This window comes from Lepisma saccharinum, chromosome 11 (assembly GCF_977018435.1).
Source record: "Lepisma saccharinum chromosome 11, izLepSacc3.1, whole genome shotgun sequence".
NCBI classification, from domain to species: domain Eukaryota; kingdom Metazoa; phylum Arthropoda; class Insecta; order Zygentoma; family Lepismatidae; genus Lepisma; species Lepisma saccharinum.
The window spans coordinates 43,525,427-43,550,892 of record NC_139239.1 but is presented as its reverse complement, the minus strand read 5'-3'; the positions used below and the strand labels follow the sequence as shown (position 1 = coordinate 43,550,892).

The window sequence follows — 25,466 nt, the reverse complement described above, 5'->3', positions numbered from 1 at the left end:
CCGTAGGTCCGGCGTTGGTAGTTTTCGGCGAGAATACGAGTCTGCGTTATTATTGGGTGTATATTTTGTTCAAAACCCTTTCACTGCACTAAATTTGAATCTCTATCTTGTAGCTTTAATGTTAACACATGTCTCGAAGTTTGTTAGAGCACATTTTCTCACTATGATTACAATGAATTGTATCATTATTTGTAGTTCAAAAACGTATGTTTCTTCTACACATTCTTGGCATTGCCCACGAAACGTAGGATGTCCCGACTCGTCTCGAAAGCTAGACGGTGCCCTATATGTAACTTACCGAAAGTAGTGCATACGGACATACCGCGTTAAATATACCTGTTTTCGTCCCAAAACAGAAGTCAAGCAGCGACGGATCTGGTAAGTACTTGGATGGTTGACAGCCTGGGAGCACCATTTACTGTTAGCAACGTTTTTGCTTTTTTAATGGTGATAATGACTTTTTTGTAACTTGAAGTCAATCAATCACAAACATATTTTGCAGAATCCCTTCCCGAAGAGCCGGCGTTGGTAGCTTTTCTGCGAGGATACGTTCCTGCCATATTATTTGATGTATTTTTGTGCGTTTTTGTTTAAAATCTCAACCCTGCACAAAATTTCCTTCTCTGTCTTTTAGCTTTTATGTTAACACATCTCTCGAAGGTTGTTAGAGCACATTTTCTCACTATGATTACAATGAAATGTATCATTATTTTGTGTAGTAACAATTATGTTTTATCTACACATTCTTGGCAGTGCACACAAAATGAGACATAACCCGTCTCGTCGCGAAAACTAGACGGTGGAGTATATCTATTTTACCGAATGCAGTACCTTTCGCCAACGGTCATACCGCGCTGAATATACCGGTTCTCGTCCGATCACCGAAGTCAAGCAGCGTCGGGCCTGGTAAGTACTTGGATGGGTGACCGCCTGGGAACACCAGGTACTGTTGGCAACCTTTTCTTTAATGCTGATAATGACCATCTTTGAAACTTGAAGTCAATCAATCACCCACAGTTTTTGAGGAATCCTTCCCCGAAGAGCCGACGTTGGTAGTTTTTCTGCGAGGATACCTTCCTGCCATATTATTTGATGTATTTTATGTGCGGTTTTTGTTTAAAAACCAAACACTTCACAAAATTTCCTTCTCTGTCTTTTAGCTTTAATGTTAACACATCTCTCGAAGGTTGTTAAAGCACATTTTCTCACTATGATTACAATGAAATGTATCATTATTTGTTGTACAAGAACCTATGTTTCTTCAACACATTCTTGGCATTGCCCACGAAACGTAGGATGTCCCGACTCGTCTCGAAAGCTAGAAGGTGGCCTATATGTAACTTACCGAAAGCAGTGCATTTCGCCAACGGACATACAGCGTTAAATATACTGGTTTTCGTCAAAAAACAGAAACCAAGCAGCGACGGATCTGGAAAGTAGTTGGATGGGTGACAGCCTGGGAGCACCAGGTACTGTAAGCAACCTTTTTGCTTTTTTAATGGTGATAATGACCTTTTTTGTAACTTGAAGTCAATAAATCACAAACATTTCTTGCAGAATGGCTTCCCGAAGAGCCGGCGTTGGTAGTTTTTGTGCGAGGATACGTTCCTGAAATATTATTTGATGTATTTTTGGGCGTTTCTGTTTAAAATCCTAACCCTGCACAAAATTTCCTTCTCTGTCTTCTAGCTTTAATGTTAACACATCTCTCGAAGGTTGTTAAAGCACATTTTCTCACTATGATTACAATGAAATGTATCATTAATAGTAACAATTATGTTTCATCTACACATTCTGGGCAGTGCACACTACACGAGACATAACCAGTCTCGTCTCGAAAACTAGACGGTGGAGTATATCTATCTTACCGAAAGCAGTACCTTTCGCCAACGGTCATACCGCGCTGAATATACCGGTTCTCGTCCGATCACCGAAGTCAAGCAGTGTCGGGCCTGGTAAGTACTTGGATGGGTGACTGCCTGGGAACACCAGGTACTGTTGGCAACCTTTTTCTTTGTCTTGGTTAATAGTGACATTTTTGTAATTTGAAACCAATCAATCATCCACAGTTTCTGCAGAATCACCTCTTTTATAGCTGTAAGCATATAATATATGTAAAAAATGTATATTAGTATATATGAATATCTGGGAAGCCGATGTTTTATTTAATTTCTTATCATGCTGGGTTGCAGGGTGCTGTCGTATTACATCCGGCCGCCATAATTGCAGTTGATAGCTGTGCCTGGATCCGCCGTGTCTCTCTCCGTAGTTCCGGCGTTGGTAGTTTTCGGCGAGAATACGAGTCTGCGTTATTATTGGGTGTATATTTTGTTCAAAACCCTTTCACTGCACTAAATTTGAATCTCTATCTTGTAGCTTTAATGTTAACACATGTCTCGAAGTTTGTTAGAGCACATTTTCTCACTATGATTACAATGAATTGTATCATTATTTGTAGTTCAAAAACGTATGTTCCTTCTACACCTTCTTGGCATTGCCCACGAAACGTACGATGTCCCGACTCGTCTCGAAAGCTAGAAGTTTGCCTATATGTAACTTACCGAAAGTAGTGCATTTCGCCAACGGACATACCGCGTTAAATATACCGGTTCTCGTCGGATCTCCGTAGTCAAGCAGCGTCGGGCCTGGTAAGTACTTGGATTGGTGACCTCCTGGGAACACCAGGTACTGTTGGCAACCTTTTTGCTTTTTTAATGGTGATAATGACTTTTTTGTAACTTGAAATCAATGAATCACAAACATTTTTTGCAGAATCGCTTCCCGAAGAGCCGGCGTTGGTAGCTTTTCTGCGAGGATACGTTCCTGCCATATTATTTGATGTATTTTTGTGCGTTTTTGTTTAAAATCTCAACCCTGCACAAAATTTCCTTCTCTGTCTTTTAGCTTTTATGTTAACACATCTCTCGAAGGTTGTTAGAGCACATTTTCTCACTATGATTACAATGAAATGTATCATTATTTTGTGTAGTAACAATTATGTTTTATCTACACATTCTTGGCAGTGCACACAAAATGAGACATAACCCGTCTCGTCGCGAAAACTAGACGGTGGAGTATATCTATTTTACCGAATGCAGTACCTTTCGCCAACGGTCATACCGCGCTGAATATACCGGTTCTCGTCCGATCACCGAAGTCAAGCAGCGTCGGGCCTGGTAAGTACTTGGATGGGTGACCGCCTGGGAACACCAGGTACTGTTGGCAACCTTTTCTTTAATGCTGATAATGACCATCTTTGAAACTTGAAGTCAATCAATCACCCACAGTTTTTGAGGAATCGTTCCCCGAAGAGCCGACGTTGGTAGTTTTTCTGCGAGGATACCTTCCTGCCATATTATTTGATGTATTTTATGTGCGTTTTTTGTTTAAAAACCAAACACTTCACAAAATTTCCTTCTCTGTCTTTTAGCTTTAATGTTAACACATCTCTCGAAGGTTGTTAAAGCACATTTTCTCACTATGATTACAATGAAATGTATCATTATTTGTTGTACAAGAACCTATGTTTCTTCTACATATTCTTGGCATTGCCCACGAAACGTATGATGTCCCGACTCGTCTCGGAAACTAGAAGGTGGCCTATATGTAACTAACCGAAAGCAGTGTCTTTCGCCAACGAACATACCGCGTTAAATATACCAGTTTTCGTCCCAAAACAGAAGTCAAGAAGCAACGGATCTGGAAAGTACTTGGATGGGTGACAGCCTGGGAGTACCAGGTACTGTTAGCAACCTTTTTGCTTTTTTAATGGTGATAATGACTTTTTTGTAACTTGAAGTCAATCAATCACAAATATTTTTTGCACAATCGCTTCCCAAAAAGCCGGCGTTGTAGTTTTTCGGCGAGGATACGTTCCTCCCATATTATGTGATGTATTTTTGGGCGTTTCTGTTTAAAATCCCAACCCTGCGCAAAATTTCCTTCTCTGTCTTTTAGCTTTAATGTTAACACATCTCTCGAAAGTTGATAAAGCACATTTTCTCACTATGATTACAATGAAATGTATCATTAATAGTAACAATTATGTTTCATCTACACATTCTTGGCAGTCCACACAAAACGGGACATAATACGTCTCGTCTCGAAAACTAGACGGTGGAGTATATCTATCTTACCGAAAGCAGTACCTTTCGCTAACGGTCATACCGCGCTGAATATACCGGTTCTCATCCGATCACCGAAGTCAAGCAGCGTCGGGCCTGGTAAGTACTTGGATGGTTGACTGCCTGGGAACACCAGGTACTGTTGGCAACCTTTTTTTTGTTTTGGTTGATAATGAACTTTTTGTAATTTGAAACCAATCAATCATCCACAGCTTCTGCAGAATCACCTCTCTTATAGCTATAAGCAAATAACATATGTAAAGAATGTATATTAGTATATATGAATATCTGGGAAGCCGATGTTTTTTTTTAGTTTCTTATCATGCTGGTTTGAAGGGTGCTGTCGTATTACAGCCGGCCGCCATAATTGCGGTGGATAGCGGTGCCTGGATCCGCCGTGTCTCTCTCCGTAGGTCCGGCGTTGGTAGTTTTCGGCGAGAATACGAGTCTGCGTTATTATGTGGTGTATATTTTGTTCAAAACCCTTTCACTGCACTAATTTTGAATCCCTATCGTGTAGCTTTAATGTTAGCACATCTCTCGAAATTTGTTAGAGAACATTTTCTCACTATGATTTTAATGAATTGTATCATTATTTTAGTACAAAAACGTATGTTCCTTCAACACATTCTTGGCATTGCCCACGAAACGTAGGATGTCCCGACTCGTCTCGAAAGCTAGAAGGTGGCCTATATGTAACTTACCGAAAGCAGTGCATTTCCCCAGCGGACATACCGCGTTAAATATACCGGTTTTCGTCCCAAAAAAGAAACCAAGCAGCGACGGATCTGGAAAGTACTAGGATGGGTGACAGCCAGGGAGCACCAAGTACTGTTAGCAACCTTTTTGTTTTTGTAATGGTGATAATGACCTTTTTTGTAACTTGAAGTCAATAAATCACAAACATTTCTTGCAGAATCGCTTCCCGAAGAGCCGGCGTTGGTAGTTTTTGTGCGAGGATACGTTCCTGAAATATTATTTGATGTATTTTTAGGCGTTTCTGTTTAAAATCCCAACCCTGCTTAAAATTTCCTTCTCTGTCTTTTAGCTTTAATGTTAACACATCTCTCGAAGGTTGTTAAAGCACATTTTCTCACTATGATTACAATGAAATGTATCATTAATAGTAACAATTATGTTTCATCTACACATTCTTGGCAGTCCACACTAAACGAGACATAACCCGTCTCGTCTCGAAAACTAGGCGTTAGAGTATATCTATCTTACCGAGAGCAGTACCTTTCGCCAACGGTCATACCGCGCTGAATATACCGGTTCTCGTCCGATCACCGAAGTCAAGCAGCGTCGGGCCTGGTAAGTACTTGGATGGGTGACTGCCTGGAACACTAGGTACTGTTGGCAACCTTTTTCTTTGTTTTGTTAATAGTGACCTTTTTGTAATTTGAAACAAATCAATCATCCACAGTTTCTGCAGAATCACCTCTTTCATAGCAGTCAGAAAATAGTATATGTAAAAAATGTATATTAGTATATATGAATATCTGGGAAGCCGATGTTTTTTTTAATTTCTTATCATTCTGGGTTGCAGGGTGCTGTCGTATTACATCTGGCCGCCATAATTGCGGTGGATAGCGGTGCCTGGATCCGACGTGTCTCTCTCCGTAGGTCCTGCGTTGGTAGTTTTTGGCGAGAATACGAGTCTGCGTTATTATGGGGTGTATATTTTGTTCAAAACCATTTCACTGCACTAAATTTGAATCTCTATCTTGTAGCTTTAATATTAACACATCTCTCGAAGTTTGTTAGAATACATTTTCTCAGTATGATTACAATGAATTTTATCATTATTTGTAGTACAAAAACCTATGTTTCTTCTACACATTCTTGGCATTGCCCACGAAACATGAGATGTCCGACTCGTCTCGAAAACTAGAAGGTGGCCTATATGTAACTTACCGAAAGCAGTGTCTTTCGCCAACGGACATACCGCGTTAAATATACCGGTTTTCGTCCCAAAACAGAAGTCAAGAAGCGACGGATCTGGTAAGTACTTGGATGGGTGACAGCCTGGGAGCACCAGGTACTGTTAGCAACCTTTTGCTTTTTTAATGGTGATAATGACTTTTTTGTAACTTGAATTTAATCAATCACAAATATTTTTTGCAGAATCGCTTCCCAAACAGCCGGCGTTGGTAGTTTTTCGGCGAGGATACGTTCCTGCCATATTATTTGATATATTTTTGGGCGTTTCTGTTTAGCATCCCAAACCTGCACAAAATTTCCTTCTCTGTCTTTTAGCTTTAATGTTAACACATCTCCGAAGAGTGTTAAAGCACATTTTCTCACTATGATTACAATCAAATGTATCAATATTTGGTGTAGTAACACTTACGTTTCATCTACACTTTCTTGGCAGTGCACACAAAACGGGACATAATACGTCTCGTCTCGAAAACTAGACGGTGGAGTATATCTATGTTACCGAAAGCAGTACCCCTCGCCAACGGTCATACCGCGCTGAATATACCGGTTCTCGTCCGATCACCGAATTCAAGCAGCGTCGGGCCTGGTAAGTACTTGGATGGGTGACTGCCTTTGAACACCAGGTACTGTTGGCAACCTTTTTTTTGTTTTGGTTGATAATGACCTTTTTGTAATTTGAAACCAATCAATCATCCACAGTTTCTGCAGAATCGCCTCTTTTATAGCTGTAAGCAAATAATATATGTAAAAAATGAATATTAGTATATATGAATATCTGGGAAGCCGATGTTTTTTTTTTAGTTTCTTATCATGCTGGTTTGAAGGGTGCAGTCGTATTATAGCCGGCCGCCATAATTGCGGTGGATAGCGGTGCCTGGATCCGCCGTGTCTCTCTCCGTAGGTTCGGCGTTGGTAGTTTTCGGCGAGAATATGAGTCTGCGTTATTATTATGTGTATATTTTGTTCAAAACCCTTTCACTGCACTAAATTTTCATCTCTATCTTGTAGCTTTAATGTTAACACATCTCTCGAAGTTTGTTAGAGCACATTTTCTCACTATGATTACAATGAATTGTATCATTATTTTAGTACAAAAACGTATGTTTCTTCAACACATTCTTGGCATTGCCCACGAAACGTAGGATGTCCCGACTCCTCTCGAAAGCTAGAAGGTGGCCTATATGTAACTTACCGAAAGCAGTGCATTTCGCCAGCGGACATACCGCGTTAAATATACCTGTTTTCGTCCCAAAAAAGAAACCAAGCAGCGATGGATCTGGAAAGTACTTGGATGGGTGACAGCCAGGGAGCACCAGGTACTGTTAGCAACCTTTTTGCTTTTGTAATGGTGATAATGACCTTTTTTGTAACTTGAAGTCAATAAATCACAAACATTTCTTGCAGAATCGCTTCCCGAAGAGCCGGCGTTGGTCGTTTTTGTGCGAGGATACGTTCCTGAAATATTATTTGATGTATTTTTGGGCGTTTCTGTTTAAAATCCCAACCCTGCTTAAAATTTCCTTCTCTGTCTTTTAGCTTTTATGTTAACACATCTCTCGAAGGTTGTTAAAGCACATTTTCTCACTATGATTAAAATGAAATGTATCATTAATAGTAACAATTATGTTTCATCTACACATTCTTGGCAGTGCACACTAAACGAGACATAACCCGTCTCGTCTCGAAAACTAGACGGTGGAGTATATCTATCTTACCGAAAGCAGTACCTTTCGCCAACGGTCATACCGCGCTGAATATACCGGTTCTCGTCCGATCACCGAAGTCAAGCAGTGTCGGGCCTGGTAAGTACTTGGATGGGTGACTGCCTGGGAACACCAGGTACTGTTGGCAACCTTTTTCTTTGTTTTGGTTAATAGTGACATTTTTGTAATTTGAAACCAATCAATCATCCACAGTTTCTGCAGAATCACCTCTTTTATAGCTGTAAGCATATAATATATGTAAAAAATGTATATTAGTATATATGAATATCTGGGAAGCCGATGTTTTATTTAATTTCTTATCATGCTGGGTTGCAGGGTGCTGTCGTATTACATCCGGCCGCCATAATTGCGGTGGATAGCTGTGCCTGGATCCGCCGTGTCTCTCTCCGTAGGTCCGGCGTTGGTAGTTTTCGGCGAGAATACGAGTCTGCGTTATTATTGGGTGTATATTTTGTTCAAAACCCTTTCACTGCACTAAATTTGAATCTCTATCTTGTAGCTTTAATGTTAACACATGTCTCGAAGTTTGTTAGAGCACATTTTCTCACTATGATTACAATGAATTGTATCATTATTTGTAGTTCAAAAACGTATGTTTCTTCTACACATTCTTGGCATTGCCCACGAAACGTAGGATGTCCCGACTCGTCTCGAAAGCTAGACGGTGCCCTATATGTAACTTACCGAAAGTAGTGCATACGGACATACCGCGTTAAATATACCTGTTTTCGTCCCAAAACAGAAGTCAAGCAGCGACGGATCTGGTAAGTACTTGGATGGTTGACAGCCTGGGAGCACCATTTACTGTTAGCAACGTTTTTGCTTTTTTAATGGTGATAATGACTTTTTTGTAACTTGAAGTCAATCAATCACAAACATATTTTGCAGAATCCCTTCCCGAAGAGCCGGCGTTGGTAGCTTTTCTGCGAGGATACGTTCCTGCCATATTATTTGATGTATTTTTGTGCGTTTTTGTTTAAAATCTCAACCCTGCACAAAATTTCCTTCTCTGTCTTTTAGCTTTTATGTTAACACATCTCTCGAAGGTTGTTAGAGCACATTTTCTCACTATGATTACAATGAAATGTATCATTATTTTGTGTAGTAACAATTATGTTTTATCTACACATTCTTGGCAGTGCACACAAAATGAGACATAACCCGTCTCGTCGCGAAAACTAGACGGTGGAGTATATCTATTTTACCGAATGCAGTACCTTTCGCCAACGGTCATACCGCGCTGAATATACCGGTTCTCGTCCGATCACCGAAGTCAAGCAGCGTCGGGCCTGGTAAGTACTTGGATGGGTGACCGCCTGGGAACACCAGGTACTGTTGGCAACCTTTTCTTTAATGCTGATAATGACCATCTTTGAAACTTGAAGTCAATCAATCACCCACAGTTTTTGAGGAATCCTTCCCCGAAGAGCCGACGTTGGTAGTTTTTCTGCGAGGATACCTTCCTGCCATATTATTTGATGTATTTTATGTGCGGTTTTTGTTTAAAAACCAAACACTTCACAAAATTTCCTTCTCTGTCTTTTAGCTTTAATGTTAACACATCTCTCGAAGGTTGTTAAAGCACATTTTCTCACTATGATTACAATGAAATGTATCATTATTTGTTGTACAAGAACCTATGTTTCTTCAACACATTCTTGGCATTGCCCACGAAACGTAGGATGTCCCGACTCGTCTCGAAAGCTAGAAGGTGGCCTATATGTAACTTACCGAAAGCAGTGCATTTCGCCAACGGACATACAGCGTTAAATATACTGGTTTTCGTCAAAAAACAGAAACCAAGCAGCGACGGATCTGGAAAGTAGTTGGATGGGTGACAGCCTGGGAGCACCAGGTACTGTAAGCAACCTTTTTGCTTTTTTAATGGTGATAATGACCTTTTTTGTAACTTGAAGTCAATAAATCACAAACATTTCTTGCAGAATGGCTTCCCGAAGAGCCGGCGTTGGTAGTTTTTGTGCGAGGATACGTTCCTGAAATATTATTTGATGTATTTTTGGGCGTTTCTGTTTAAAATCCTAACCCTGCACAAAATTTCCTTCTCTGTCTTCTAGCTTTAATGTTAACACATCTCTCGAAGGTTGTTAAAGCACATTTTCTCACTATGATTACAATGAAATGTATCATTAATAGTAACAATTATGTTTCATCTACACATTCTGGGCAGTGCACACTACACGAGACATAACCAGTCTCGTCTCGAAAACTAGACGGTGGAGTATATCTATCTTACCGAAAGCAGTACCTTTCGCCAACGGTCATACCGCGCTGAATATACCGGTTCTCGTCCGATCACCGAAGTCAAGCAGTGTCGGGCCTGGTAAGTACTTGGATGGGTGACTGCCTGGGAACACCAGGTACTGTTGGCAACCTTTTTCTTTGTCTTGGTTAATAGTGACATTTTTGTAATTTGAAACCAATCAATCATCCACAGTTTCTGCAGAATCACCTCTTTTATAGCTGTAAGCATATAATATATGTAAAAAATGTATATTAGTATATATGAATATCTGGGAAGCCGATGTTTTATTTAATTTCTTATCATGCTGGGTTGCAGGGTGCTGTCGTATTACATCCGGCCGCCATAATTGCAGTTGATAGCTGTGCCTGGATCCGCCGTGTCTCTCTCCGTAGTTCCGGCGTTGGTAGTTTTCGGCGAGAATACGAGTCTGCGTTATTATTGGGTGTATATTTTGTTCAAAACCCTTTCACTGCACTAAATTTGAATCTCTATCTTGTAGCTTTAATGTTAACACATGTCTCGAAGTTTGTTAGAGCACATTTTCTCACTATGATTACAATGAATTGTATCATTATTTGTAGTTCAAAAACGTATGTTTCTTCTACACCTTCTTGGCATTGCCCACGAAACGTACGATGTCCCGACTCGTCTCGAAAGCTAGAAGTTTGCCTATATGTAACTTACCGAAAGTAGTGCATTTCGCCAACGGACATACCGCGTTAAATATACCGGTTCTCGTCGGATCACCGTAGTCAAGCAGCGTCGGGCCTGGTAAGTACTTGGATTGGTGACCTCCTGGGAACACGAGGTACTGTTGGCAACCTTTTTGCTTTTTTAATGGTGATAATGACTTTTTTGTAACTTGAAATCAATGAATCACAAACATTTTTTGCAGAATCGCTTCCCGAAGAGCCGGCGTTGGTAGCTTTTCTGCGAGGATACGTTCCTGCCATATTATTTGATGTATTTTTGTGCGTTTTTGTTTAAAATCTCAACCCTGCACAAAATTTCCTTCTCTGTCTTTTAGCTTTTATGTTAACACATCTCTCGAAGGTTGTTAGAGCACATTTTCTCACTATGATTACAATGAAATGTATCATTATTTTGTGTAGTAACAATTATGTTTTATCTACACATTCTTGGCAGTGCACACAAAATGAGACATAACCCGTCTCGTCGCGAAAACTAGACGGTGGAGTATATCTATTTTACCGAATGCAGTACCTTTCGCCAACGGTCATACCGCGCTGAATATACCGGTTCTCGTCCGATCACCGAAGTCAAGCAGCGTCGGGCCTGGTAAGTACTTGGATGGGTGACCGCCTGGGAACACCAGGTACTGTTGGCAACCTTTTCTTTAATGCTGATAATGACCATCTTTGAAACTTGAAGTCAATCAATCACCCACAGTTTTTGAGGAATCGTTCCCCGAAGAGCCGACGTTGGTAGTTTTTCTGCGAGGATACCTTCCTGCCATATTATTTGATGTATTTTATGTGCGTTTTTTGTTTAAAAACCAAACACTTCACAAAATTTCCTTCTCTGTCTTTTAGCTTTAATGTTAACACATCTCTCGAAGGTTGTTAAAGCACATTTTCTCACTATGATTACAATGAAATGTATCATTATTTGTTGTACAAGAACCTATGTTTCTTCTACATATTCTTGGCATTGCCCACGAAACGTATGATGTCCCGACTCGTCTCGGAAACTAGAAGGTGGCCTATATGTAACTAACCGAAAGCAGTGTCTTTCGCCAACGAACATACCGCGTTAAATATACCAGTTTTCGTCCCAAAACAGAAGTCAAGAAGCGACGGATCTGGAAAGTACTTGGATGGGTGACAGCCTGGGAGTACCAGGTACTGTTAGCAACCTTTTTGCTTTTTTAATGGTGATAATGACTTTTTTGTAACTTGAAGTCAATCAATCACAAATATTTTTTGCACAATCGCTTCCCAAAAAGCCGGCGTTGTAGTTTTTCGGCGAGGATACGTTCCTCCCATATTATGTGATGTATTTTTGGGCGTTTCTGTTTAAAATCCCAACCCTGCGCAAAATTTCCTTCTCTGTCTTTTAGCTTTAATGTTAACACATCTCTCGAAAGTTGATAAAGCACATTTTCTCACTATGATTACAATGAAATGTATCATTAATAGTAACAATTATGTTTCATCTACACATTCTTGGCAGTCCACACAAAACGGGACATAATACGTCTCGTCTCGAAAACTAGACGGTGGAGTATATCTATCTTACCGAAAGCAGTACCTTTCGCTAACGGTCATACCGCGCTGAATATACCGGTTCTCATCCGATCACCGAAGTCAAGCAGCGTCGGGCCTGGTAAGTACTTGGATGGTTGACTGCCTGGGAACACCAGGTACTGTTGGCAACCTTTTTTTTGTTTTGGTTGATAATGAACTTTTTGTAATTTGAAACCAATCAATCATCCACAGCTTCTGCAGAATCACCTCTCTTATAGCTATAAGCAAATAACATATGTAAAGAATGTATATTAGTATATATGAATATCTGGGAAGCCGATGTTTTTTTTTAGTTTCTTATCATGCTGGTTTGAAGGGTGCTGTCGTATTACAGCCGGCCGCCATAATTGCGGTGGATAGCGGTGCCTGGATCCGCCGTGTCTCTCTCCGTAGGTCCGGCGTTGGTAGTTTTCGGCGAGAATACGAGTCTGCGTTATTATGTGGTGTATATTTTGTTCAAAACCCTTTCACTGCACTAATTTTGAATCCCTATCGTGTAGCTTTAATGTTAGCACATCTCTCGAAATTTGTTAGAGAACATTTTCTCACTATGATTTTAATGAATTGTATCATTATTTTAGTACAAAAACGTATGTTCCTTCAACACATTCTTGGCATTGCCCACGAAACGTAGGATGTCCCGACTCGTCTCGAAAGCTAGAAGGTGGCCTATATGTAACTTACCGAAAGCAGTGCATTTCCCCAGCGGACATACCGCGTTAAATATACCGGTTTTCGTCCCAAAAAAGAAACCAAGCAGCGACGGATCTGGAAAGTACTAGGATGGGTGACAGCCAGGGAGCACCAAGTACTGTTAGCAACCTTTTTGTTTTTGTAATGGTGATAATGACCTTTTTTGTAACTTGAAGTCAATAAATCACAAACATTTCTTGCAGAATCGCTTCCCGAAGAGCCGGCGTTGGTAGTTTTTGTGCGAGGATACGTTCCTGAAATATTATTTGATGTATTTTTAGGCGTTTCTGTTTAAAATCCCAACCCTGCTTAAAATTTCCTTCTCTGTCTTTTAGCTTTAATGTTAACACATCTCTCGAAGGTTGTTAAAGCACATTTTCTCACTATGATTACAATGAAATGTATCATTAATAGTAACAATTATGTTTCATCTACACATTCTTGGCAGTCCACACTAAACGAGACATAACCCGTCTCGTCTCGAAAACTAGGCGTTAGAGTATATCTATCTTACCGAGAGCAGTACCTTTCGCCAACGGTCATACCGCGCTGAATATACCGGTTCTCGTCCGATCACCGAAGTCAAGCAGCGTCGGGCCTGGTAAGTACTTGGATGGGTGACTGCCTGGAACACTAGGTACTGTTGGCAACCTTTTTCTTTGTTTTGTTAATAGTGACCTTTTTGTAATTTGAAACAAATCAATCATCCACAGTTTCTGCAGAATCACCTCTTTCATAGCAGTCAGAAAATAGTATATGTAAAAAATGTATATTAGTATATATGAATATCTGGGAAGCCGATGTTTTTTTTAATTTCTTATCATTCTGGGTTGCAGGGTGCTGTCGTATTACATCTGGCCGCCATAATTGCGGTGGATAGCGGTGCCTGGATCCGACGTGTCTCTCTCCGTAGGTCCTGCGTTGGTAGTTTTTGGCGAGAATACGAGTCTGCGTTATTATGGGGTGTATATTTTGTTCAAAACCATTTCACTGCACTAAATTTGAATCTCTATCTTGTAGCTTTAATATTAACACATCTCTCGAAGTTTGTTAGAATACATTTTCTCAGTATGATTACAATGAATTTTATCATTATTTGTAGTACAAAAACCTATGTTTCTTCTACACATTCTTGGCATTGCCCACGAAACATGAGATGTCCGACTCGTCTCGAAAACTAGAAGGTGGCCTATATGTAACTTACCGAAAGCAGTGTCTTTCGCCAACGGACATACCGCGTTAAATATACCGGTTTTCGTCCCAAAACAGAAGTCAAGAAGCGACGGATCTGGTAAGTACTTGGATGGGTGACAGCCTGGGAGCACCAGGTACTGTTAGCAACCTTTTGCTTTTTTAATGGTGATAATGACTTTTTTGTAACTTGAATTTAATCAATCACAAATATTTTTTGCAGAATCGCTTCCCAAACAGCCGGCGTTGGTAGTTTTTCGGCTAGGATACGTTCCTGCCATATTATTTGATATATTTTTGGGCGTTTCTGTTTAGCATCCCAAACCTGCACAAAATTTCCTTCTCTGTCTTTTAGCTTTAATGTTAACACATCTCCGAAGAGTGTTAAAGCACATTTTCTCACTATGATTACAATCAAATGTATCAATATTTGGTGTAGTAACACTTACGTTTCATCTACACTTTCTTGGCAGTGCACACAAAACGGGACATAATACGTCTCGTCTCGAAAACTAGACGGTGGAGTATATCTATGTTACCGAAAGCAGTACCCCTCGCCAACGGTCATACCGCGCTGAATATACCGGTTCTCGTCCGATCACCGAATTCAAGCAGCGTCGGGCCTGGTAAGTACTTGGATGGGTGACTGCCTTTGAACACCAGGTACTGTTGGCAACCTTTTTTTTGTTTTGGTTGATAATGACCTTTTTGTAATTTGAAACCAATCAATCATCCACAGTTTCTGCAGAATCACCTCTTTTATAGCTGTAAGCAAATAATATATGTAAAAAATGAATATTAGTATATATGAATATCTGGGAAGCCGATGTTTTTTTTTTAGTTTCTTATCATGCTGGTTTGAAGGGTGCAGTCGTATTATAGCCGGCCGCCATAATTGCGGTGGATAGCGGTGCCTGGATCCGCCGTGTCTCTCTCCGTAGGTCCGGCGTTGGTAGTTTTCGGCGAGAATATGAGTCTGCGTTATTATTATGTGTATATTTTGTTCAAAACCCTTTCACTGCACTAAATTTTCATCTCTATCTTGTAGCTTTAATGTTAACACATCTCTCGAAGTTTGTTAGAGCACATTTTCTCACTATGATTACAATGAATTGTATCATTATTTTAGTACAAAAACGTATGTTTCTTCAACACATTCTTGGCATTGCCCACGAAACGTAGGATGTCCCGACTCCTCTCGAAAGCTAGAAGGTGGCCTATATGTAACTTACCGAAAGCAGTGCATTTCGCCAGCGGACATACCGCGTTAAATATACCTGTTTTCGTCCCAAAAAAGAAACCAAGCAGCGATGGATCTGGAAAGTACTTGGATGGGTGACAGCCAGGGAGCACCAGGTACTGTTAGCAACCTTTTTGCTTTTGTAATGGTGATAATGACCTTTTTTGTAACTTGAAGTCAATAAATCACAAACATTTCTTGCAGAATCGCTTCCCGAAGAGCCGGCGTTGGTAGTTTTTGTGCGAGGATACGTTCCTGAAATATTATTTGATGTATTTTTGGGCGTTTCTGTTTAAAATCCCAACCCTGCTTAAAATTTCCTTCTCTGTCTTTTAGCTTTTATGTTAACACATCTCTCGAAGGTTGTTAAAGCACATTTTCTCACTATGATTAAAATGAAATGTATCATTAATAGTAACGATTATGTTTCATCTACACATTCTTGGCAGTGCACACTAAACGAGACATAACCCGTCTCGTCTCGAAAACTAGACGGTGGAGTATATCTATCTCACCGAAAGCAGTACCTTTCGCGAACGGTCATACCGCGCTGAATACACCGGTTCTCGTCCGATCACCGAAGTCAAGCAGTGTCGGGCCTGGTAAGTACTTGGATGGGTGACTGCCTGGGAACACCAGGTACTGTTGGCAACCTTTTTCTTTCTTTTGGTTAATAGGGACATTTTTGTAATTTGAAACCAATCAATCATCCACAGTTTCTGCAGAATCACATCTTTTATATCTGCAATCATATAATATATGATTAGTATATATGAATATCTGGGAAGCCGATGTTTTATTTAATTTCTTATCATGCTGGGTTGCAGGGTGCTGTCGTATTACATCCCGCCGCCATAATTGCGGTGGATAGCGGTGCCTGGATCCGCCGTGACTCTCTCCGTAGGCCCGGCGTTGGTAGTTTTCGGCGAGAATATGAGTCTGTGTTATTATTATGTGTATATTTTGTTCAAAACCCTTTCACTGCACTAAATTTTAATCTCTATCTTGTAGCTTTAATGTTAACACATCTCTCGAAGTTCGATAGAGCACATTTCCTCACTATGATTACAATGAATTGTATCATTATTTGTAGTACAAAAAAGTATGTTTATTCTACACATTCTTGGCATTGTCCACGAAACGTGTGATGTCCCGACTCGTCTCGAAAACCAGAAGGTGGAATATATCTATCTTACCGAAAGCAGCATTTCTCGCCAACGGTCATACCTCGTTGAATATACCGGTTCTCGTCCTATCACCGAAGTCAAGCAGCGTCGGGCCTTGTAAGTACTTGGATTGGTGACCTCCTGGGAACACCAGGTACTGTTGACAACCTTTTTGCTTTTTTAATGGTGATAATGACTTTTTTGTAACTTGAAGTCAATGAATCACAAATATTTTTTGCAGAATCGCTTCCCGAGGAGCCGGCGTTGGTAGCTTTTCTGCGAGGATATGTTCCTGCCATATTATTTGATGTATTTTTGGGCGTTTTTTGTTTAAAAACCAAACACTTCACAAAATTTCCTTCTCTGTCTTTTAGCTTTAATGTTAACACATCTCTCGAAGGTTGTTAAAGCACATTTTCTCACTGTGATTACAATGAAATGTATCATTCTTTTATGTAGTAACAATTATGTTTCACCTACACATTCTTGGCAGTGCACACAAAATGAGACATAACCCGTCTCGTCTCGAAAACTAGACGGTGGAGTATATCTATCTTACCGAATGCAGTACCTTTCGCCAACGGTCATACCGCGCTGAATATACCGGTTCTCGTCCGATCACCGAAGTCAAGCAGCGTCGGGACTAGTAAGTACTTGGATGGGTGACCGCCTGGAAACACCAGGTACTGTTTTGCAACCTTTTCTTTAATGCTGATAATGACCTTTTTTGAAACTTGAAGTCAATCAATCACCCACAGTTTTTGATAAATCGCTCCCCGAAGAGCCGACGTTGGTAGTTTTTCTGCGAGGATACCTTCCTGCCATATTATGTGATGTATTTTATGTGCGTTTTTTGTTTAAAAACAAAACACTTCACAAAATTTCCTTCTCTGTCTTTTAGCTTTAATGTTAACACATCTTTCGAAGGTTGTTAAAGCACATTTTCTCACTATGATTACAATGAAATGTATCATTAATAGTAACAATTATGTTTCACCTACACATTCTTGGCAGTCCACACTAAACGAGACATAACCCGTCTCGTCTCGAAAACTAGACGTTGGAGTATATCTATCTTACCGAGAGCAGTACCTTTCGCCAACGGTCATACCGCGCTGAATATACCGGTTCTCGTCCGATCACCGAAGTCAAGCAGCGTCGCCTGGTAAGTACTTGGATGGGTGACTGCCTGGGAACACCAGGTACTGTTGGCAACCTTTTTCTTTGTTTTGGTTAATAGTGACTTTTTGTAATTTGAAACCAATCAATCATCCACAGTTTCTGCAGAATCACCTCTTTCATAGCAGTCAGAAAATAATATATGTAAAAAATGTATATTAGTATATATGAATATCTGGGAAGCCGATGTTTTTTTTAATTTCGTATCATTCTGGGTTGCAGGGTGCTGTCGTATTACATCTGGCCGCCATAATTGCGGTGGATAGCGGTGCCTGTATCCGCCTTGTCTCTCTCCGTTGGTCCTGCGTTGGTAGTTTTCGGCGAGAATACAAGTCTGCGTTATTATGGGGTGTATGTTTTGTTCAAAACCCTTTCACTGCACTAAATTTGAATCTCTATCTTTTAGCTTTAATGTTAACACATCTCTCGAAGAGTGTTAAAGCACATTTTCTCACTATGATTACAATCAAATGTATCAATATTTGGTGTAGTAACACTTACGTTTCATCTACACTTTCTTGGCAGTGCACACAAAACGGGACATAATACGTCTCGTCTCGAAAACTAGCCGGTGGAGTATATCTATCTTACTGAAAGCAGTACCTTTCGCCAACGGTCATACCGCGCTTAATATACCGGTTCTCGTCCGATCACCGAAGTCAAGCAGCGTCGAGCCTGGTAAGTACTTGGATGGGTGACCGCCTGGGAACACCAGGTACTGTTTTGCAACCTTTTCTTTAATGCTGATAATGACCTTTTTTGAAACTTGAAGTCAATCAATCACCCACAGTTTTTGATAAATCGCTCCCCGAAGAGCCGACGTTGGTAGTTTTTCTGCGAGGATACCTTCCTGCCATATTATGTGATGTATTTTATGTGCGTTTTTTGTTTAAAAACCAAACACTTCACAAAATTTCCTTCTCTGTCTTTTAGCTTTAATGTTAACACATCTCTCGAAGGTTGTTAAAGCACATTTTCTCACTATGATTACAATGAATTGTATCATTATTTGTAGTACAAAAAAGTATGTTTCTTCTACACATTCTTGGCATTGCCCACGAAACGTGAGATGTCCCGACTCGTCTCGAAAACTAGAAGGTGGCCTATATGTAACTTACCGAAAGCAGTGTCTTTCGCCAACGGACATACCGCGTTAAATATACCGGTTTTCGTCCCAAAACAGAAGTCAAGCAGCGACGGATCTGGTAAGTACTTGGATGGGTGACAGCCTGGGAGCACCAGGTACTGTGAGCAACCTTTTGCTTTTTTAATGGTGATAATGACTTTTTTGTAACTTGAAGTCAATCAATCACAAACATATTTTGCAGAATCCCTTCCCGAAGAGCCGGCGTTGGTAGCTTTTCTGCGAGGATACGTTCCTGCCATATTATTTGATGTATTTTTGTGCGTTTCTGTTTAAAATCTCAAACCTGCAAAAAATTTCCTTCTCTGTGTTTTAGCTTTTATGTTAACACATCTCTCGAAGGTTGTTAGAGCACATTTTCTCACTATGATTACAATGAAATGTATCATTATTTTGTGTAGTAACAATTATATTTCATCTACACATTCTTGGCATTGCACACAAAATGAGACATAACCCGTCTCGTCTCGAAAACTAGACGGTGGAGTATATCTATCTTACCGAATGCAGTACCTTTCGCCAACGTTCATAACGCGCTGAATATACCGGTTCTCGTCCGATCACCGAAGTCAAGCAGTGTCGGGCCTGGTAAGTACTTGGATGGGTGACCGCCTGGGAACACCAGGTACTGTTGGCAACCTTTTCTTTAATGCTGATAATGACAATTTTTGAAACTTGAAGTCAATCAATCACCCACAGTTTTTGAGGAATCGGTCCCCAAAGAGCCGACGTTAGTAGTTTTTCTGCGAGGATACCTTCCTGCCATATTATTTGATGTATTTTATGTGCGTTTTTTGTTTAAAAACCAAACACTTCACAAAATTTCCTTCTCTGTCTTTTAGCTTTAATGTTAAAACATCTCTGGAAGGTTGTTAAAGCACATTTTCTCACTATGATTACAATGAAATGTATCATTATTTGTTGTACAAAAACCTATGTTTCTTCTACATATTCTTGGCATTGCCCACGAAACGTGAGATGTCCCGACTCGTCTCGAAAACTAGAAGGTGGCCTATATGTAACTTACCGAAAGCAGTGTCTTTCGCCAACGGACATACCGCGTTAAATATACCGGTTTTCGTCCCAAAACAGAAGTCAAGCAGCGACGGATTTGGTAAGTACTTGGATGGGTGACAGCCTGGGAGCACCAGGTACTGTTAGCAACCTTTGCTTTTTTAATGGTGATAATGACTTTTTTGTAACTTGAAGTCAATCAATCACAAATATTTTTTGCAGAATCGCTTCCCAAACAGCAGGCGTTGGTAGTTTTTCTGCGAGGATACGTTCCTGCCATATTTTTTGATGTATTTTTGGGCGTTTCTGTTTAACATCCCAACCCTGCACAAAATTTCCTTCTCTGTCTTTTAGCTTTAATGTTAACACATCTCTCGAAAAGTGTTAAAGCACATTTTCTCACTATGATTACAATCAAATGTATCAATATTTCGTGTAGTAACACTTACGTTTCATCTACACTTTCTTGGCAGTGCACACAAAACGGGACATAATACGTCTCGTCTCGAAAACTAGACGGTGGAGTATATATATCTTACTGAAAGCAGTACCTTTCGCCAACGGTCATACCGCGCTGAATATATCGGTTCTCGTCCGATCACCGAAGTCAAGCAGCGTCGAGCCTGGTAAGTCCTTGGATGGGTGACCGCCTGGGAACGCCAGGTGCTGTTGGCAACCTTTTTTTTTGTTTTGGTTGATAATGACCTTTTTGTAATTTGAAACCGATCAATCATCCACAGTTTCTGCAGAATCACCTCTTTTATAGCTATAAGCAAATAATATATGTAAAAAATGTATATTAATATATATGAAGTCCTCCTCCGTAGTCGAGCGGGTTAAGGCGTTCACTCGTCTTGAGATCGTTCGCTGTGGGACGGCGTAGGTTCGAATCCGGCTCTGGTCGGAATTTATTCGGCCTACGTATAGGGCCGGTGGCAACCCACCATCGTAAGGAAATTGGGGAGCTCCGAATGAGTGATAGTAATCCGGTAGAGACGACCTACTATAACGGCTGGGGATACGTCGGGCTGACCCCCCGACTATTCCAATACTGGTTGAAGATCTCCACGTTTAGAGGTGACGAGAGAAAGTGTGGGAGGGAGACCGGCAGTCCGTAGGTATGCCCAGGCCCTTCATGGGCTGTTGCGCAAAGGATTATTATTAGTATATATGAATATCTGGGAAGCCGATGTTTTTTTTTAGTTTTTTATCATGCTGGTTTGAAGGGTGCAGTCGTATTACAGCCGGCCGCCATAATTGCGGTGGATAGCGGTGCCTGGATCCGCCGTGTCTCTCTCCGTAGGTCCGGCGTTGGGAGTTTTCGGCGAGAATACGAGTCTGCGTTATTATGGGGTGTATATTTTGTTCAAAACCCTTTCACTGCACTAAATTTGAATCCCTATCTTGTAGCTTTAATGTTAACACATCTCTCGAAGTTTGTTAGAGCACATTTTCTCACTATGATTACAATGAATTGTATCATTATTTTAGTACAAAAACGTATGTTTCTTCAACACATTCTTGGCATTGCCCACGAAACGTAGGATGTCCCGACTCGTCTCGAAAGCTAGAAGGTGGCCTATATGTAACTTACCGAAAGCAGTGCATTTCGCCAGCGGACATACCGCGTTAAATATACCGGTTTTCGTCAAAAAACAGAAACCAAGCAGCGACGGATCTGGAAAGTACTTGGATTGGTGACAGCCTGGGAGCACCAGGTACTGTTAGCAACCTTTTTGCTTTTGTAATGGTGATAATGACCTTTTTAGTAACTTGAAGTCAATAAATCACAAATATTTCTTTCAGAATCGCTTCCCGAAGAGCCGGCGTTGGTAGTTTTTGTGCGAGGATACGTTCCTGAAATATTATTTGATGTATTTTTGGGCGTTTCTGTTTAAAATCCTAACCCTGCACAAAATTTCCTTCTCTGTCTTTTAGCTTTAATGTTAACACATCTCTCGAAGGTTGTTAAAGCACATTTTCTCACTATGATTACAATGAAATGTATCATTAATAGTAACAATTATGTTTCATCTACACATTCTTGGCAGTGCACACTAAACGAGACATAACCCGTCTCGTCTCGAAAACTAGACGGTGGAGTATATCTATCTTACCGAAAGCAGTACCTTTCGCCAACGGTCATACCGCGCTGAATATACCGGTTCTCGTCCGATCACCGAAGTCAAGCAGTGTCGGGCCTGGTAAGTACTTGGATGGGTGACTGCCTGGGAACACCAGGTACTGTTGGCAACCTTTTTCTTTGTCTTGGTTAATAGTGACATTTTTGTAATTTCAAACCAATCAATCATCCACAGTTTCTGCAGAATCACCTCTTTTATAGCTGTAAGCATATAATATATGTAAAAAATGTATATTAGTATATATGAATATCTGGGAAGCCGATGTTTTATTTAATTTCTTATCATGCTGGGTTGCAGGGTGCTGTCGTATTACATCCGGCCGCCATAATTGCGGTGGATAGCTGTGCCTGGATCCGCCGTGTCTCTCTCCGTAGGTCCGGCGTTGGTAGTTTTCGGCGAGAATACGAGTCTGCGTTATTATGGGGTGTATATTTTGTTCAAAACCCTTTCACTGCACTAAATTTGAATCTCTATCTTGTAGCTTTAATGTTAACACATGTCTCGAAGTTTGTTAGAGCACATTTTCTCACTATGATTACAATGAATTGTATCATTATTTGTAGTTCAAAAACGTATGTTTCTTCTACACATTCTTGGCATTGCCCACGAAACGTACGATGTCCTGACTCGTCTCGAAAGCTAGACGGTGCCCTATATGTAACTTACCGAAAGTAGTGCATACGGACATACCGCGTTAAATATACCGGTTTTCGTCCCAAAACAGAAGTCAAGCAGCGACGGATCTGGTAATTACTTGGATGGTTGACAGCCTGGGAGCACCAATTACTGTTAGCAACGTTTTTGCTTTTTTAATGGTGATAATGACTTTTTTGTAACTTGAAGTCAATCAATCACAAACATATTTTGCTGAATCGCTTCCCGAAGAGCCGGCGTTGGTAGCTTTTCGGCCAGGATACGTTCCTGCCATATTATTTGATGTATTTTTGGGCGTTTCTGTTTAACATCCCAACCCTGCACAAAATTTCCTTCTCTGTCTTTTAGCTTTAATGTTAACACATCTCTCGAAGAGTGTTAAAGCACATTTTCTCACTATGATTACAATCAAATGTATCTATATTTTGTGTAGTAACAATTATATTTCATCTACACATTCTTGGCATTGCACACAAAATGAGACATAACCCGTCTCGTCTCGAAAACTAGACGGTGGAGTATATCTATCTTACCGAATGCAGTACCTTTCGCCAACGGTCATACCGCGCTGAATATACCGGTTCTCGTCCGATCACCGAAGTCAAGCAGCGTCGGGAATGGTAAGTACTTGGATGGGTGACCGCCTGGGAACACCAGGTACTGTTGGCAACCATTTCTTTAATGCTGATAATGACCATTTTTGAAACTTGAAGTCAATCAATCACCCACAGTTTTTGAGGAATCGCTCCCCGAAGAGCCGACGTTGGTAGTTTTTCTGCGAGGATACCTTCCTGCCATATTATTTGATGCATTTTATGTGCGTTTTTTGTTTAAAAACCAAACACTTCACAAAATTTCCTTCTCTGTCTTTTAGCTTTAATGTTAACACATCTCTGGAAGGTTGTTAAAGCACATTTTCGCACTATGATTACAATGAAATGTATCATTATTTGTTGTACAAAAACCTATGTTTCTTCTACATATTCTTGGCATTCCCCACGAAACGTGAGATGTCCCGACTCTTCTCGAAAACTAGAAGGTGGCCTATATGTAACTTACCGAAAGCAGTGTCTTTCGCCAACGGACATACCGCGTTAAATATACCGGTTTTCGTCCCAAAACAGAAATCAAGCAGCGACGGATTTGGTAAGTACTTGGATGGGTGACAGCCTGGGAGCACCAGGTACTGTTAGCAACCTTTGCTTTTTTAATGGTGATAATGACTTTTTTGTAACTTGAAGTCAATCAATCACAAATATTTTTTGCAGAATCTCTTCCCAAACAGCAGGCGTTGGTAGTTTTTCGGCGAGGATTCGTTCCTGCCATATTTTTTGATGTATTTTTGGGCGTTTCTGTTTAAAATCCTAACCCTGCACAAAATTTCCTTCTCTGTCTTCTAGCTTTAATGTTAACACATCTCTCGAAGGTTGTTAAAGCACATTTTCTCACTATGATTACAATGAAATGTATCATTAATAGTAACAATTATGTTTCATCTACACATTCTGGGCAGTGCACACTAAACGAGACATAACCCGTCTCGTCTCGAAAACTAGACGGTGGAGTATATCTATCTTACCGAGAGCAGTACCTTTCGCCAACGGTCATACCGCGATGAATATACCGGTTCTCGTCCGATCACCGAAGTCAAGCAGCGTCGGGCCTGGTAAGTACTTGGATGGGTGACTGTCTGGGAACACCAGGTACTGTTGGCAACCTTTTTCTTTGTTTTGGTTAATAGTGACTTTTTGTAATTTGCAACCAATCAATCATCCACAGTTTCTGCAGAATCACCTCTTTCATAGCAGTCAGAAAATAATATATGTAAAAAATGTATATTAGTATATATGAATATCTGGGAAGCCGATGTTTTTTTTTAATTTCTTATCATTCTGGGTTGCAGGGTGCTGTCGTATTACATCTGGCCGCCATAATTGCGGTGGATAGGGGTGCCTGTATCCGCCTTGTCTCTCTCCGTTGGTCCTGCGTTGGTATTTTTCGGCGAGAATACAAGTCTGCGTTATTATGGGGTGTATATTTTGTTCAGAACCCTTTCACTGCACTAAATTTTAATCTCTATCTTGTAGCTTTAATGTTAACACATCTCTTGAAGTTTGTTAGAGCACATTTTCTCACTATGATTGCAATGAATTGTATCATTATTTGTAGTACAAAAACGTATGTTTCTTCTACACATTCTTGGCATTGCCCACGAAACGTGAGATGTCCCGACTCGTCTCGAAAACTAGAAGGTGGCCTATATGTAACTTACCGAAAGCAGTGTCTTTCGCCAACGGACATACCGCGTTAAATATACCGGTTTTCGTCCCAAAACAGAAGTCAAGAAGCGACGGATCTGGTAAGTACTTGGATGGGTGACAGCCTGGGAGCACCAGGTACTGTGAGCAACCTTTTGCTTTTTTAATGGTGATAATGACTTTTTTGTAACTTGAAGTCAATCAATCACAAATATTTTTTGAAGAATCGCTTCCCAAACAGCCGCCGTTGGTAGTTTTTCGGCCAGGATACGTTCCTGCCATATTATTTGATGTATTTTTGGGCGTTTCTGTTTAACATCCCAACCCTGCACAAAATTTCCTTCTCTGTCTTTTAGCTTTAATGTTAACACATCTCTCGAAGAGTGTTAAAGCACATTTTCTCACTATGATTACAATCAAATGTATCAATATTTGGTGTAGTAACACTTACGTTTCATCTA

The 25,466-nt window shown here is 40.5% G+C and overlaps 18 non-coding genes and 7 pseudogenes across 18 annotated transcripts; all 25 read left to right on the top strand.

The window, feature by feature from the left end:
* The first annotated feature begins 836 nt into the window (after positions 1–836).
* On the top strand, positions 837–955 carry LOC145995423 (5S ribosomal RNA). The gene has a single exon (XR_014442476.1). It is a non-coding gene; the product is annotated as a 5S ribosomal RNA (ribosomal RNA).
* A 930-nt stretch (positions 956–1,885) lies between these two features.
* Positions 1,886–2,004, top strand: LOC145995439 (5S ribosomal RNA). Its single transcript, XR_014442492.1, has one exon. It is a non-coding gene; the product is annotated as a 5S ribosomal RNA (ribosomal RNA).
* Positions 2,005–2,578: 574 nt separating this feature from the next.
* LOC145995779 (5S ribosomal RNA) lies at positions 2,579–2,697 on the top strand (annotated as a pseudogene).
* A 409-nt stretch (positions 2,698–3,106) lies between these two features.
* On the top strand, positions 3,107–3,225 carry LOC145995404 (5S ribosomal RNA). Its single transcript, XR_014442459.1, has one exon. It is a non-coding gene; the product is annotated as a 5S ribosomal RNA (ribosomal RNA).
* Positions 3,226–4,153: 928 nt separating this feature from the next.
* Positions 4,154–4,272, top strand: LOC145995482 (5S ribosomal RNA). Its single transcript, XR_014442533.1, has one exon. It is a non-coding gene; the product is annotated as a 5S ribosomal RNA (ribosomal RNA).
* Positions 4,273–5,368: 1,096 nt separating this feature from the next.
* LOC145995664 (5S ribosomal RNA) lies at positions 5,369–5,486 on the top strand. Its single transcript, XR_014442707.1, has one exon. It is a non-coding gene; the product is annotated as a 5S ribosomal RNA (ribosomal RNA).
* Positions 5,487–6,584: 1,098 nt separating this feature from the next.
* Positions 6,585–6,703, top strand: LOC145995611 (5S ribosomal RNA). The gene has a single exon (XR_014442657.1). It is a non-coding gene; the product is annotated as a 5S ribosomal RNA (ribosomal RNA).
* A 1,097-nt stretch (positions 6,704–7,800) lies between these two features.
* On the top strand, positions 7,801–7,919 carry LOC145995438 (5S ribosomal RNA). The gene has a single exon (XR_014442491.1). It is a non-coding gene; the product is annotated as a 5S ribosomal RNA (ribosomal RNA).
* A 1,095-nt stretch (positions 7,920–9,014) lies between these two features.
* Positions 9,015–9,133, top strand: LOC145995392 (5S ribosomal RNA). The gene has a single exon (XR_014442448.1). It is a non-coding gene; the product is annotated as a 5S ribosomal RNA (ribosomal RNA).
* Positions 9,134–10,063: 930 nt separating this feature from the next.
* LOC145995437 (5S ribosomal RNA) lies at positions 10,064–10,182 on the top strand. Its single transcript, XR_014442490.1, has one exon. It is a non-coding gene; the product is annotated as a 5S ribosomal RNA (ribosomal RNA).
* A 574-nt stretch (positions 10,183–10,756) lies between these two features.
* On the top strand, positions 10,757–10,875 carry LOC145995783 (5S ribosomal RNA; annotated as a pseudogene).
* Positions 10,876–11,284: 409 nt separating this feature from the next.
* Positions 11,285–11,403, top strand: LOC145995831 (5S ribosomal RNA). Its single transcript, XR_014442731.1, has one exon. It is a non-coding gene; the product is annotated as a 5S ribosomal RNA (ribosomal RNA).
* Positions 11,404–12,331: 928 nt separating this feature from the next.
* Positions 12,332–12,450, top strand: LOC145995481 (5S ribosomal RNA). The gene has a single exon (XR_014442532.1). It is a non-coding gene; the product is annotated as a 5S ribosomal RNA (ribosomal RNA).
* Positions 12,451–13,546: 1,096 nt separating this feature from the next.
* LOC145995663 (5S ribosomal RNA) lies at positions 13,547–13,664 on the top strand. Its single transcript, XR_014442706.1, has one exon. It is a non-coding gene; the product is annotated as a 5S ribosomal RNA (ribosomal RNA).
* Positions 13,665–14,762: 1,098 nt separating this feature from the next.
* Positions 14,763–14,881, top strand: LOC145995610 (5S ribosomal RNA). Its single transcript, XR_014442656.1, has one exon. It is a non-coding gene; the product is annotated as a 5S ribosomal RNA (ribosomal RNA).
* A 1,097-nt stretch (positions 14,882–15,978) lies between these two features.
* Positions 15,979–16,097, top strand: LOC145995490 (5S ribosomal RNA). The gene has a single exon (XR_014442540.1). It is a non-coding gene; the product is annotated as a 5S ribosomal RNA (ribosomal RNA).
* Positions 16,098–16,659: 562 nt separating this feature from the next.
* On the top strand, positions 16,660–16,778 carry LOC145995785 (5S ribosomal RNA; annotated as a pseudogene).
* A 410-nt stretch (positions 16,779–17,188) lies between these two features.
* LOC145995766 (5S ribosomal RNA) lies at positions 17,189–17,307 on the top strand (annotated as a pseudogene).
* A 402-nt stretch (positions 17,308–17,709) lies between these two features.
* LOC145995711 (5S ribosomal RNA) lies at positions 17,710–17,826 on the top strand (annotated as a pseudogene).
* Positions 17,827–18,399: 573 nt separating this feature from the next.
* LOC145995686 (5S ribosomal RNA) lies at positions 18,400–18,518 on the top strand (annotated as a pseudogene).
* A 935-nt stretch (positions 18,519–19,453) lies between these two features.
* LOC145995633 (5S ribosomal RNA) lies at positions 19,454–19,572 on the top strand. Its single transcript, XR_014442678.1, has one exon. It is a non-coding gene; the product is annotated as a 5S ribosomal RNA (ribosomal RNA).
* Positions 19,573–20,505: 933 nt separating this feature from the next.
* On the top strand, positions 20,506–20,624 carry LOC145995681 (5S ribosomal RNA; annotated as a pseudogene).
* A 1,459-nt stretch (positions 20,625–22,083) lies between these two features.
* Positions 22,084–22,202, top strand: LOC145995436 (5S ribosomal RNA). The gene has a single exon (XR_014442489.1). It is a non-coding gene; the product is annotated as a 5S ribosomal RNA (ribosomal RNA).
* A 1,095-nt stretch (positions 22,203–23,297) lies between these two features.
* Positions 23,298–23,416, top strand: LOC145995626 (5S ribosomal RNA). The gene has a single exon (XR_014442671.1). It is a non-coding gene; the product is annotated as a 5S ribosomal RNA (ribosomal RNA).
* A 927-nt stretch (positions 23,417–24,343) lies between these two features.
* Positions 24,344–24,462, top strand: LOC145995509 (5S ribosomal RNA). The gene has a single exon (XR_014442558.1). It is a non-coding gene; the product is annotated as a 5S ribosomal RNA (ribosomal RNA).
* The last annotated feature ends 1,004 nt before the right edge of the window (positions 24,463–25,466 follow it).